At 43.3% G+C, this 12,660-nt stretch overlaps 1 protein-coding gene across 1 annotated transcript in view; it reads right to left on the bottom strand.

Moving 5' to 3' along the window:
• Positions 1–12,660, bottom strand: part of SYTL1 (synaptotagmin like 1) — a 272,953-nt gene that overhangs the window by 210,900 nt on the left and 49,393 nt on the right. The window lies entirely within an intron of this gene.

The following is a 12,660-nucleotide window of genomic DNA, read 5'->3' as shown; positions in this document are numbered from 1 at the left end:
GACTCAGGGCGGACGGCGCTACCCATCTTGACCGCACAGGGTGCGGCAATCACGAGTCACCACAGCACGCCACCACCTATGCTAATGCCTGTGATCTTGGGCAGCCCTGCTTCTGGGTCAAAGTTACTGCATCAGAATGCCTCAGAAATGCAGATATGAGTTGCCTGGCACGGGATGAGTATGATAGCTCAGGGTTTTAATGCACCTGCTGCTGTATTCTGTATGTAACCACCAGTTTAACAGCTCACACATGGTTATTGCATGGCTCCATGTCACAAGAGCACACCTCTTGCACTCCCAGACATCCTTTCACCAATCATTATTTTCAGGTGTTGTTGTCATTTGTAGGGCGAGCAGTCAGCCAATAGTATGGCTTCGAAGTACTGAAGGCTGGCTCAGGTTGTCCCATGAGGCGATTCAAGGGTTTCTGTTTGTATTACATATTAAAACCTGAGGAATCAAGTGAAGATATATTTCGGATATTCTATACTATTCTTCATATATGCAGAGCATACTGAAGGTCAGCAAGGACGTCCTAAGGTCTTAATGAAGAGTTGAGTTTAAACCACAGGTCTGTATAGTAAAAAGCACCTCCTCCTGCCCTCTTAAGGAACTAAGGGCTAGTTGTACTACGTTTTCGCAGAATCGGCCAGTTGGCAATAAAAAAAAAGCATTTTAGGTTATAAAATCCAAACCATGAATCACAATTTGGGTTTGCCAATTCAGTATTTGTAAAGGACATCCCCTTTTAACTTCGAATTGGAATGCCATGCACTAATGTTTTTGATTGAATTCCGGTCACAAAACATTAATACATTACCGACTACATGGATGTAGTGGTAACCCATTCACAAATGGAAGGGCCTCCCTGAGAATGTGAACTTGTTTAAGAGGTGGCAGTGGTACAAGGGAAAAAACAAAGACCCCCCACCTTTTTTTTTAAATGCAGCCCTCTTTCCTTTAACGAAAACAGCCTGCATTTTTTTAAAAAAAAGTTTGCTTTATTAAATAGCAATCAGACATTGTGGTCTGCTGACCCGAGCAAGCCGCCATTCTTGTGATGGCAGCAATTGTTTGTGGGTTGCAAATTGAAAAGCTACCTTACTGATATTCATGAGATAAGTCGATTTGCAACCTATTAGGAATCACAAATTTTATGGCAAGACCGGAGGCTCCTATTATGCTATTCTTTTCTTGTTTTATTCAATAGCAGCAGTCAAGAAAAAAAAAACAAATCCCAGAAGGCAAACGAAACGTGGGCAATGGGAGAAAACGAGTAGTCCATGTATATGCACCAATCACAGTCCAGAACACCCCTACATACTCATCTTGACTGTGGACAGCCCTCTCTTCTTGCTGCTCGCAGTCAAGATAAGTACTGAAAATCTTGTTGTTCATTATTTTACATTTTTACTTCATCTACTGTTAATGTTTGGTGCGCTGCATTCTATCACGCTTTGTCCACCTTATCTTTCTCAGCTCGGCTTGTAGCTGAACATTCAAACATGTGTCGTCTCCAGTGCGCGCTATCTTTCGAAGTTTTGGCGTTGCTCTTACTGTGTTGCCATTTTCCGGTGCACGTTTGAGAGAAATGTCGGAACGGTGACACCGCAGGTAATTTTGTGGCTTTTTGGGCATTTCTGCTTACCGCTTGGGTTTTTCTTTCCTCCGTTCCTCACTTCCTTGTTTCTTCTGTGTTCTCCTTCCCGGACCTCCCCTTTTCTCCGCCCAGAGGCAGAGCCGAGTTGGTTTTTTCATCCGGTTGAGGAAACTGTTAACCCTCTTCAAACCTACTGTATTCATGGAAGTTGATAGTTCCCCTATTGATAAGACAATGAATGAAGAAGAGGAAATTGTTAATGAACAATTGAATGATTTTATCCAACTTTCTATTGAACAGGCTGTTTCAGCCTCTATAAATAAACTGTCAAAAAATTTGAAATATTCGGTTTTAAGTTTGGTATCTAAGACAACTTTGGCTCAGTCTGGCGGGATAGCAGAAAACGCCTACTTTCCAAATATGTTTCCAAAGGAGCGTTGGTTGGTGAGGTTTCCTCACAAAAGGCAGAGGACACAGATGCTCATTGGCCTCCCTTAATGGAGGGGTTTTCAAACAAAAATAAATCGTCTTTAAAATGTTCCAAAAAATCCAAACATTTTCTGCGCCTATTGTTATTTCTAGTATCTTAGATACTGATGATGAAATCCCGGCCGTGATTTCAGACGAAGATAAATCGGATAATGATAGGGATACTGTTTTTTCCCCTCCTCCTAAAAAAGCAAGGCTTTTGGCGCAAGAGGCTTCTAAACCTCTATTACTTACTGACTCGGAAGGGGTTCCTATGTTTGACCCAAATGACATACACCATCCACACTCCACGGAATGGTTCCCGGCAGATCATGTTGGGGATTATGTTGCTTCTAGACTGCGCATTCCCCTGGATAAACAATCTAGAGCTAAACTGTGCTCTGAGTGTCCTCGCCCTTCTCTGCACTCCAAAATAACCTCTACTCCAGCCATTGATCCTTCTCTGCTGATATTTTTTACCAAGTTAGGTAAGGATCCCTGCAAGGGGGTTGATAAGGCATGGTCCACATGGCAGGACAAACTCTTGGATGTTGTGGGTCCATTGACTCGCAATTTTGATATACCAGAAGCAGGTCGACTGGACAATTCGTCTATTAACCCTGTTGATTTGTCCTTATGGGTTCAAAGATCCTTATGTCTTTTGGGGAATGCCAATGCCGCAATCACTCATGAACGCAGAAAAGGTCTCCTCCTGAAGCTTGACCCCAAACTTGTCAACCTGGCTGTTTCAGATCCAGGCATCAAAGCGGAAAGTCTCCTTTTTGGGGATTCCTTTATAAAGGAGCTAAGCAAGTATGTGGCAACCTTTGCTTCTTTGGATAAAGCCCAGCAATCCCTTAAGAAGATGTTCACTGACCGGGTTTTTGCAAGGTTCGGCAGAGGCAGGAACCGCTTTGCCGGTTGCTCCTACAACAACCAGGGTTCCCGTGGTGCCTTCAATTCCCCCTACCAAGAATACAGACCTCAATTCTACCCGCAGAGAGGTTGAGGTTTCCGCAAAAAAGGCAACAGAGGCTCCAGGTTCTCATCCCAAACCGGTAAGTCCCTCTTCTGGCCTTCCTATTGTAGGAGGTTGTCTTTTGTTGTTTCTTCAAAAATGGAAGTCGATTACCACAGATCCTTGCGTATTAAACACTGTACAGGGTTATTCTATCAAGTTTTATTCAAAACCTTTTCAACGGGCATCTCCTCACCCACCCAAGTTCTCAGTAGAAATGACAAACCTAATTTCAACAAAGATCCAATCCCTTCTGCAGAAGCACACAATTGTCCCTTGTCAGTTAGATCCTACAGGTTTTATCAATTCGGTTTTCCTCGTTCAAAAGAAGAACAAGAAGATGCGTCCAGTCATCAACTTAAAACTCTTCAACCGTTTTGTCGTCTATCGTCATTTCAAAATGGAGACTATTTTGCACCTCAGAGATTCTCTTCTACAGAACAATTGGATGGTTCGTTTGGACCTCCAGGGTGCATCCCTTACCCTTCCCAGGCATCCAGAGTTAAGGCAATTCTTACAATTCGAAAGGTTAAACCAAACATATCATTTTTCCTCTCTTCAGCACCTCGGTGTTTCACAAAACTCATGAGACCGGTGGTGGCTTTTCTCAGAGCCCAAGGAGTCAAGTTAATTATTTATCTGGATGATATCCTTATCATGAATCAAAGTGTTTCTTCTTTTCAATCTCATCTCCAGTTAGCACCGTTCCCTTCTATTGAACCTTGGCTTTCTCATAAAAATCGATAAGTCTTCTCTGGTTCCGGTTCAACAACTAGAGTTCTTAGGGTTTCTCATGGACTCGGTCTCAGCTACACTGCATCTTCCTTCCGCAAAAGTAAAATCCATAAAATCCGAGATTCTTCAAAACTTACGCACATCTCTTATAGCCATTAGAACTCTAGCAAGGATAGAAGGTATTCTTTCTTCATCAATTCAGGCCATCTTTGCAGGTCCACTTAATTGCAGAGCTCTTCAAAGATTCAAAATGCATCATCTACAAAAGGGTCTCTCTTATTCAGACAAGGTTGTTTTAGGTCAGGAATCTTGGCCAGAACAGCAATGGTGGATAGACCATTTAGATTCCTAGAACGGCAGGACTATCTTTGCAGCAGCCCCAGATCTAGTATTAGAATCCGATGCAAGCTGTTCTGGCTGGGGAGCCCGATGTGGGCCAATCTCGACTGGGGGTACATGGTCTTTAGAGGAGTCAAAGTTCCACATCAACTGTTCAGAGATGCTTGCCGGCTCCTTTGCAATAAAAAGTTCAGCAAGAGGCAGGATTTGTTGCTCAGTACTTCTCAGGATGGACAACATTTCAGCGGTCTGTTATATCAACCATTTGGGAGGCACAAAATCCAAAACTTTAGCGGAATTAGTGAAAGGGTTTTGGGAATTGTGCCTTCGAAACAGGATTTCGGTTCAGGCAGAATATCTTCCGGGCAACCTAAATACGGTGGCAGACTGGCATTCCAGATACCTCCAAGATTCAAGCGATTGGAGACTTTATCCCATGATTTTCGAGGCCATTCCTTGCAAATGAGGCCCTTTCCAGATAGATCTATTTGCGTGTCGACTCAATACTCAACTACCCCTTTTCTTTAGCTGGCATCCAGATTCCTTAGCTCTAGCGTTCAATGCTTTCTCTCAGGATTGGTCAACCTCTCTCAATTACGCTTTCCCTCTGTTTATCATGATAAGCAGATTTTTAGCCCAGGTCAGACGTCAACAGGCGGTGGTTGTTCTCATAGCCCCTTTTTGGCAATCCCAAGTGTGGTTTCCTTCCCTACTGGAATTAGCAACAGATTTCCCTTGTCTGCTTCCGTCCTTTCCAGACCTCCTCTCCAATCCCCTCGGTCTTCCCCACAACTTGATTCCAGAGAATCTTCTCACCCTCTCAGCATGGAGATTGTCAGGGATTCCCAACCAATCCCTTCTATTTTGGCAGAGGCTTCAGTCTTCATCGAACACTCCTGGGCTACAGGTACAAAGAAAGCCTACGGATCAGCGTGGTCATTATGGCATAGCTGGTGTATGGGAAAACGTATCAATCCCCTTTCAGCGTATGTAACTTTTATCGTTAATATCCTTGTGGCTGAAGCTAGCAAAAGTAAGTCCTATCGTACTATCAATTTGTACAGGTCGGCTATTTCTTCGGCTCATCCTTACATCGATGGAAAACCAGTTGGCGAACATCCTCTGGTCTGTCATCTGTTGAAGGGAGTAACATTTTCTAATCCTCCTATACCAAAATACAGTTTCTTGTGGGATGTTAATGTTGTTTTCAATCTCTTTTTATCTTGGCCAGATAATATTATGCTCTCTTTGAAAAAGCTATCGGCCAAACTTGCCATATTACTATGCCTTGTTTCTCTTAAACGCCTTTCAGATGTTAGAGCCCTGGATATCACTGTTCACCATTTTACTCCTTCAAGTGTCTTTTTAATGTTCATAGACGTACTAAAACCAATTTGTCAACAGTTTTTTTATCCTTATTTTCATGACCAGCCTAAACTCTGTGTAGGACAATGCTTAAAAATATATGAACAAAAGACAGCCAATTTGAGATTATCTTCTGCATCCCAAGTCTTGATTTCTTCCAAGAAACCTTTTAAGCCTGTTTCCTCCCCAACACTTGCCCATTGGGTTGAGTGGGTTATGTCCTTGGCGGGTGTTGACATCTCCATTTTAGGGGCCCATTCTGCCAGAGGTGCTATGGCCTCTATGGCCTTTTGGGCTGGCTCTCATTTGGAAGACATTCTCAAATCGGCTGACTGGTCCAATGACAATGTGTTTAAAGTATTTTATTGTGAGCTAATACAACATGCCTCGTTAACTGTGATTAATTCGCTTTAAACTAGCATAAAAGGAGTCTCCGGTCTTGCCATAAAATGTAGATTTTCCTAGTAATCTATGAAGGAAAGTCTTAATTTTATTAAAGACATGGAGGCGAGTATTATCCTGCCTCAACATATTTAGGTTTTTTTCCCTCCCTCTCAGCATCTTCTACTCCTTCAAAAACATCATCCTGATCATCTCCTTCCAGTGAGCCAACTTTGGACTCTTACCGCACCTCCGAGTCCTCAACATTACCGTCTGCATCAGGACATCCTCCTTTTTGCCAGTTCCAAGTCACCGTTGATGAACTTTGTTCAAGACCTTTTGGCGATAGTTAAGGCAATTTGCATTATTTGTGCCATTCTACCTTTGTTTTTTACTTTCTAACCCTCGCACAAGAAAAGAGGGCTGGTCACAGTCAAGATGAGTATTTAGGGGTGTACTGGACTGTGATTGGTGCAAATACATGGACTACTCATTTTCTCCCATTGGCCACGTTTTGTTTGCCTTCTGGGATTTGTGTTTTTTTTTCTTGACTGCTGCTATTGAATAAAACAAGAAAAGAATAGCATAATAGTTGCCTCCGTGTCTTTAATAAAATTAAGACTTTCCTTCATAGATTACTTTGAAAGTCTACATTTAAAAAGAAAACTTTCATACATTTAGAATAGTGATTATCAACTAGCGATTCAGAGTAAGTCGCTATTTGGAAGTCACTATTCTAAAAGTAAGTGCATTTGACCCTAAATGTAAAACACAGCTTTGCTTAATGAAATCCCAAGTGATCTCAGAAAGGGTGCTGTTATGGCTTTGTAGGGTGGGGGTACTGTAAGAGAGTTGTATAGAGGTACCAGTCTGCAGCTAGCTACAACTTTCTTTGTGGAGCTCTCTTTTTAAAAGAACGCATACAATTTTAGGGAGCCACGTAAAATTGGAGAGTGAGAAAGAATTTCTGGCAGTCTTTCTTTTGGGTGAGCCATAGAGGGTGGGAGAGGCTTTCGTGGCAGAGGAAGGGTGCTGTAAATGCAACAAATAACACCTTCTCCATATTCTGGACTCAAGCTATGGACCTGAAAATGAGGGCACAAGAATCTAACCAGAAAGGTGCTGCATTTTCACAGACAGGTTGGGTATTTTAGCTAAGCGAACAGATGGTGTCAGACTTGGCAGTGTCTGAGCATTCATGTACTTCACAGCCAATGTGCTTCTTCCTCCTGACCAGGGTCTCCTCCTTGCTTATGGCTCCCTCCTGGTGGTCTCTGTGCTGCTAGTGGTCAATGGGTGCAGGGGAAATGGTAAATACCTTTGCTCCATAGACTACTATTGAACTAGGATGGGAGTAGAGCAGTGGTGGGAGATGGTATGTGAGCTGGCTGCGCTATGGTCACAGCAGGTGGGCCCAAAGAGGTGTGGATGGCTTAGGATCAAGGTGTCACCTCTTGTTGCAGTCTCATTCAATATCACATCCAAAATGTCCATCTCCAGAAGTCAGAGGGTATCAGCTCTCCCACGTAGCTGTGCATAAAGAGTGGGCTTCCTGTAAACCACTGTGTATGTTTCTAAAGTGCAGTGTAGGCCAGATTGGCAGAGCCTGCATTTAATCCTACACTGTGCTGTGTACACAGCTGGAAGTGTGCTGTATCTATGCAAGACCCCTAAAAATAATGAAGCTGATTCAAAACAACCTCTTTCTCAGAGGTACCACAATGCTTTGGGGCTGACTGTATGCTTGAGTTTGAGGCAGGGTGCTCCCTTTCTGGTTTTCCTGTTTAGGAAGGCTTCCTTGAGCCAATGAGCCTACGAGCTCTGGTTGAGCACCTGCGTGCCAGTGAGTGGTACATACACCTGAGTGGTCTTTTGGCAGTATTTCCAGCAACCCCACAGACAAAGCTGCTCTCTGCTGGTGAAGGGCAGAACCCAGAAACACGTGTCCAGAGATTTACAGCACTTGCTGCAGCTACTAAGGTGACAAACTACAGTTTACTTTATGGCTATAAAATGAACTTGTACTGCATCAACCATGATGCATTGGAGCAGACTGTGTGCGGGAGTATGGGGCAGGGTGCTCCCTTTCTGGTTTTCCTCTTTCTCAGAGATACACGTGGATCACAATGACTGCCAAGAAAATAATTAACCATAAACTAACATATAAGCAACAACATAGCACACAGCATCCAATAAATGAACATAACCACATATTCTCCTCATGTTTCACCCAAATACAATGCCTTGAGTGAATCAAAAGACAATTCAGCTGTTATGTGAACCCTTGATGTGGCTTGTGTTTGCAAAATAGATTGAGGAAAACCTATAATCGGGGAGGTTTTTTACAGCACACATACTGAACAGATGTATTTCAAGGTGCTCTAAACTGTGATGGTAAAGGAAGCGGAGCTACAGTGGAATAAGGTAATTCTCTTGGATCACAAAATTTGGTCACATTTGGTCAGATTCCTGACAGGCTTAGGGATCCTGGTTGCAGAGTTCAGTCGATAGGTATTTCTTTATCCTGTTTTATACATTAAATATTATTGATTTGTCTTTCTTTTAGGAGCTACAAAGTATCCTGTATTTTATTTAATTACATTTTTACAGCGCTTATCATCTGTGTAGATGACTTGATGTGCTTTGTCAAATTCTGTTGACTGCACTACAGAAGCCAGCCACAATTAGCATGCCCCACCCACAGAAACATCACTATCAAATTGTCTACACCACAGAAGACCACAAGCACCCTAAACAACTCCAACCATTGTTCCCAACCCCCAGTGTCTGCTGTATGCCCCTACTTCGGCTGCTCAAGCAGCACATGGTGTGAAACATCGGTCCTTCACAGCCATGTTGACTTTGGTCTGTCTTTGAAAATACACATTGGTATGGGAGTGTCTTGCCCCCTGTTCCAACAAACTTCCATGAAAGAAAAGTGCTTCAACATTTTTCAAATGTGTTAGAATCTACCCAGGTCCCTTTTTCTTTAACCAGGACTTAAAAAATGTACACATCTGATGTTCGAACAGGGTGGTTGTTCAGGTTCTTAAGGACTGATCAATTTTGATGTGTGCTTGAGATATAAATGAAGCAAAAAAGACTCAGTGATTACAGAAGTATCTGTTTATCCTTCTATTCGTTGATCCTCATAAATAATGGAATTTATTCTAGCTGGTAATGTGCTTTATCTAGAAACTTGCCGAGGCATACATTGAATTCTCCCTACCTGCATATGTTGATGCTGAATATCATTTCTGACTTTATGAACTTACTCTATATGCCTCACTAGTTACCAGTATAGTGTATCTCTTTTCATTGTGAAACTCTCTGAAACGCTAATATGGTTGGTTTGATGTTTGCTATGTGTGATGATGTGGGTGTACTATATGTCATGGAAGTGGAGCCTTATCGTGCAGTACACTCACAAATACCGTCTTGGGTCCAGTCAGGTTTGTTTACTTAACCTCAAGCTCAACCTTGGGTAGAAGTGGAAGCGAGCAGTAAGGCTTAGCAACGAAACAGTGTGTAAAGCAATTAACACCACCAAACAACAAAATATGAAAGCAACCATACAAGAAAGAAAGAAGACACCAATTGATTAAATTACATTATATTTGTATGAATGTTTAGAGAACTTGATGAACCAAATCCTCTGGAGGGTCCAGAGATACAGATTTTAGAAGATATTATCACTAATAAATGCAACCACAAACAAGCATTGGTAAAAACTTTGGGAACTTTTGAAAAGTTTGAAACAGTTACTTCTGGTCTTAATGCTGAGGGATGCAGGCAAAAGATGCTCAAAGAATGCTCGGGTTGTAGTGAGGTTGATGGGGGTGTCTTTGTGTGTGTTCTTTGGTCCACAGGTGAAGTGAGGCAACCTTGGCCATAGAGATCAGGGTCCCCTGAAGGCGCTACACCAGAGGTCTTCAATCTGGGGGTCGTGGAGTCCTGGAAAGGGGGTCACGCATGGCCCCAGCCAATCCTTAAAATGCCTCAGCTGAACTTTAATTTGATTCTCCTGTGCTGTGAAAGCCGCACAGACAGCTAAGGAGACCTTCATCCCAGAGCGTCTGCTTCCAGAATGATAAGCAAACGTGCTATACGAGCTGATGTGCGAATGAATGTTAAGGGTGCTTGGGAGCAGCTTTAAATGATCAAATCACTCAAAGCTTTGTGAGGACAAACATTTATTCTTTTTGAGGGTAATGCAAAGAATTAACAACTGCACTGTGAAGTGCGTGCTTTTAATTGTAATTGTATTTACACAGCGCTTAGTTCACCTGGAGGTGTTGAAGGGACAGCTATTAAAAAAACAATGTATTGCATATGCTCTGATATTACTTAAATCCACATTTTGGAAGCACCGTTTTATATTAAACCTTTTTGTAGTGGCCTATCTCATACTGTGTGTTAATGCAAGTATAAAATAATGCCTTACATATTCACAGTGCTTTCTGTCACAGGCTGTGACCTCATGGCACTAAAAATACAAAAGTCACTATTCTCAACTGCACCAAGCAAGATTTAGTTCTGTCACCCTCTCTGGTTACACACAGACCTCTGCAGTGCATTAACTACTAGAGGTTTCATAATGCACTATGGTGCATTTCCCACTGAGTACCAACTTAATTTTATTTATTTTTCATTTAAGTGCACTGTTATTTTATATATAACTACCTGATGGTGAAAGCCTTATTAAAAAACATAGAGAATATTTTGGGTTTATTTATGAGAGGCTTGCACTGCTGGAGCAGCACTTTTTTTTACGCTCCGGTGACGCAAGCCTCTCAATCATACCTATAAGGTGACGCAAAGCCACTCGGAGTGGCTTTGAATGGCCTTGTAGTTATGGAATAAGGCAAAGCAGCGCAAGCCACTGCATTGCCTTACTTTGCGTCAACAAGGCGTTCCAGGTGTGTAGTGGTGGGTGTTTCCATGCAACACAGATGGATTTTGATGCTGCCCCAGATATACAAAATCACATAAACTGGAGCAGTGCCAAAACCTTACGCCGCCCCAGGGCAGGTATAATGAGGAGAAATGTTTTAATTTCTCCTTGTTTTTTCTCTTTCCATGTGTGTTGCTGTCTGCCGCACATATAGAAAGATGTACAATGCCTCTTTAGATTGTTTTTGTGCACGAAGGTGCACCTTCCTGCACAAATACAATCCAGCCTATGTTGGCACTAGGCAGCAATTGTGCGCCAGTGCAACAGGAAAGGACAGAAATGCACTATATTTCATAAATACGGTCCGTTCCTGCCCTTTTGTATTGGCATGGGGCAGTGAAGCAAGAAGGCTTGCGGCACTGCCCCACGTCAATTTCTCATAAATGAGGACCTTCGTTTTTAGCCACACCCTTGGCCACCCCCCACACTCACTGACCTTTGGTTTTCTAAACACTGTTTAATATTTCCTCACAGTAAAAATGATTTGCTGTGGGAAATGGGGATGTTAATTATTATTGATGATGAGGAGTACCAGGTTCTAGAAATTTTTAGCAGGAGGGGGTCCTTACACCTAAATTTTTTTAAGAGGGGGTCCCGGCATCAAAAAGTTTGAAGACCTCTGCTCTACACTGTAGAAGCAGGCCAGCCGATTCCTGGCTACTGATCAGTCTACGCCGCAGCTGGGGCGAAATCCTGAGGTGGCGGCAAGAGTCCCTTGGGTGTGACAAATCTGGACTTGGATAGCACTTCTAGGTAAGGTAGACTCAGGACAACTTTTGGCCATCTCAGATTTGTCCTCTTGGGTGCCTGGCGACTGGTAGTGGCAAAACGTCTGTGGTGGCTATCAGCTCGTCTGGGCTACTTCAGTTCTTGTGCCCTTGGGGCTGGTTCCAGAAGATCAGCCAACATATCATTAGAGGTACTGTTGTAGGTTGTGGCTCAGATCAACATTTCTCCGATCCAGGAGCCATAGGCACAGTCCAAACTTTGCTAGCCTAAAGTGCAGCAGGTGCAGTCCTTCAAATGGTGCAGCCTCTCTTTGTGCGGTTACAAAGGCAGCTAGGCAGTCGTTCTTCTGTCCTCTCTCCAATTCCTGCGTGATCTGAGGGTCAGAGTGCCAGAGGTGCCATTTTTATCCTAGGAAAGTGCCATGAGGGGACCACACAGTCACTACCCAATGGGCTACTGGGTCCCCTCCCACCTGGTGTCGAAGTTCCTGTGATATATTGTATATTGCTGTCCCAGAGTGCCACATTCTTGCCTCTTTCAAGATGGCACAACCCTTCCTCGGCCGTTAGGAATTTGGTAGCCCATCCTAGAGGTGGTGCTACCAGAGGGCTACACACCCTCTGCAGAACAGGTTTGGGGATGTGTTTTCCCTCCTGGACCCTGTCTCCACTTTGTCTGTAGAAACAAAGTTCATCCTGCTCAGGGATGTTGGCACTACTTCCCTCACAAAAGTGGCTTCACATTTGAAGCTCATCTTTTGGGCTAACACCCTGAGTGACCATCCTGGGGGAGGAGGTGACACCTCTGTGCACTGCAACTGCCTTTGTTCCTATGCTGGGGAGTCATTCACATGTCTCCCCTGGTGGTCAGAAAGCTGTCTGTGTGCCAGGGCCTTTGTGAGGCCACTGGACTAGCTGGAGTACAGCGTGGCAACTTTCTAAAAGTTGCTTACCTTTAACAGTGGTATTAAATTCAACCTGTGCATCAGGTCGGGTTTAATGCCATAATTAATTTTATACCTTCCATGACCCAGTTAAGTAGCCTCATTCAGGAGTTAGCCGGGTTGGGGTG

The sequence above is a fragment of the Pleurodeles waltl genome, chromosome 3_1 (assembly GCF_031143425.1).
Source record: "Pleurodeles waltl isolate 20211129_DDA chromosome 3_1, aPleWal1.hap1.20221129, whole genome shotgun sequence".
NCBI classification, from domain to species: Eukaryota; Metazoa; Chordata; class Amphibia; order Caudata; family Salamandridae; genus Pleurodeles; species Pleurodeles waltl.
The sequence above is the reverse complement of the archived record's forward strand: the minus strand, read 5'-3'. Positions and strand labels throughout refer to the sequence as shown.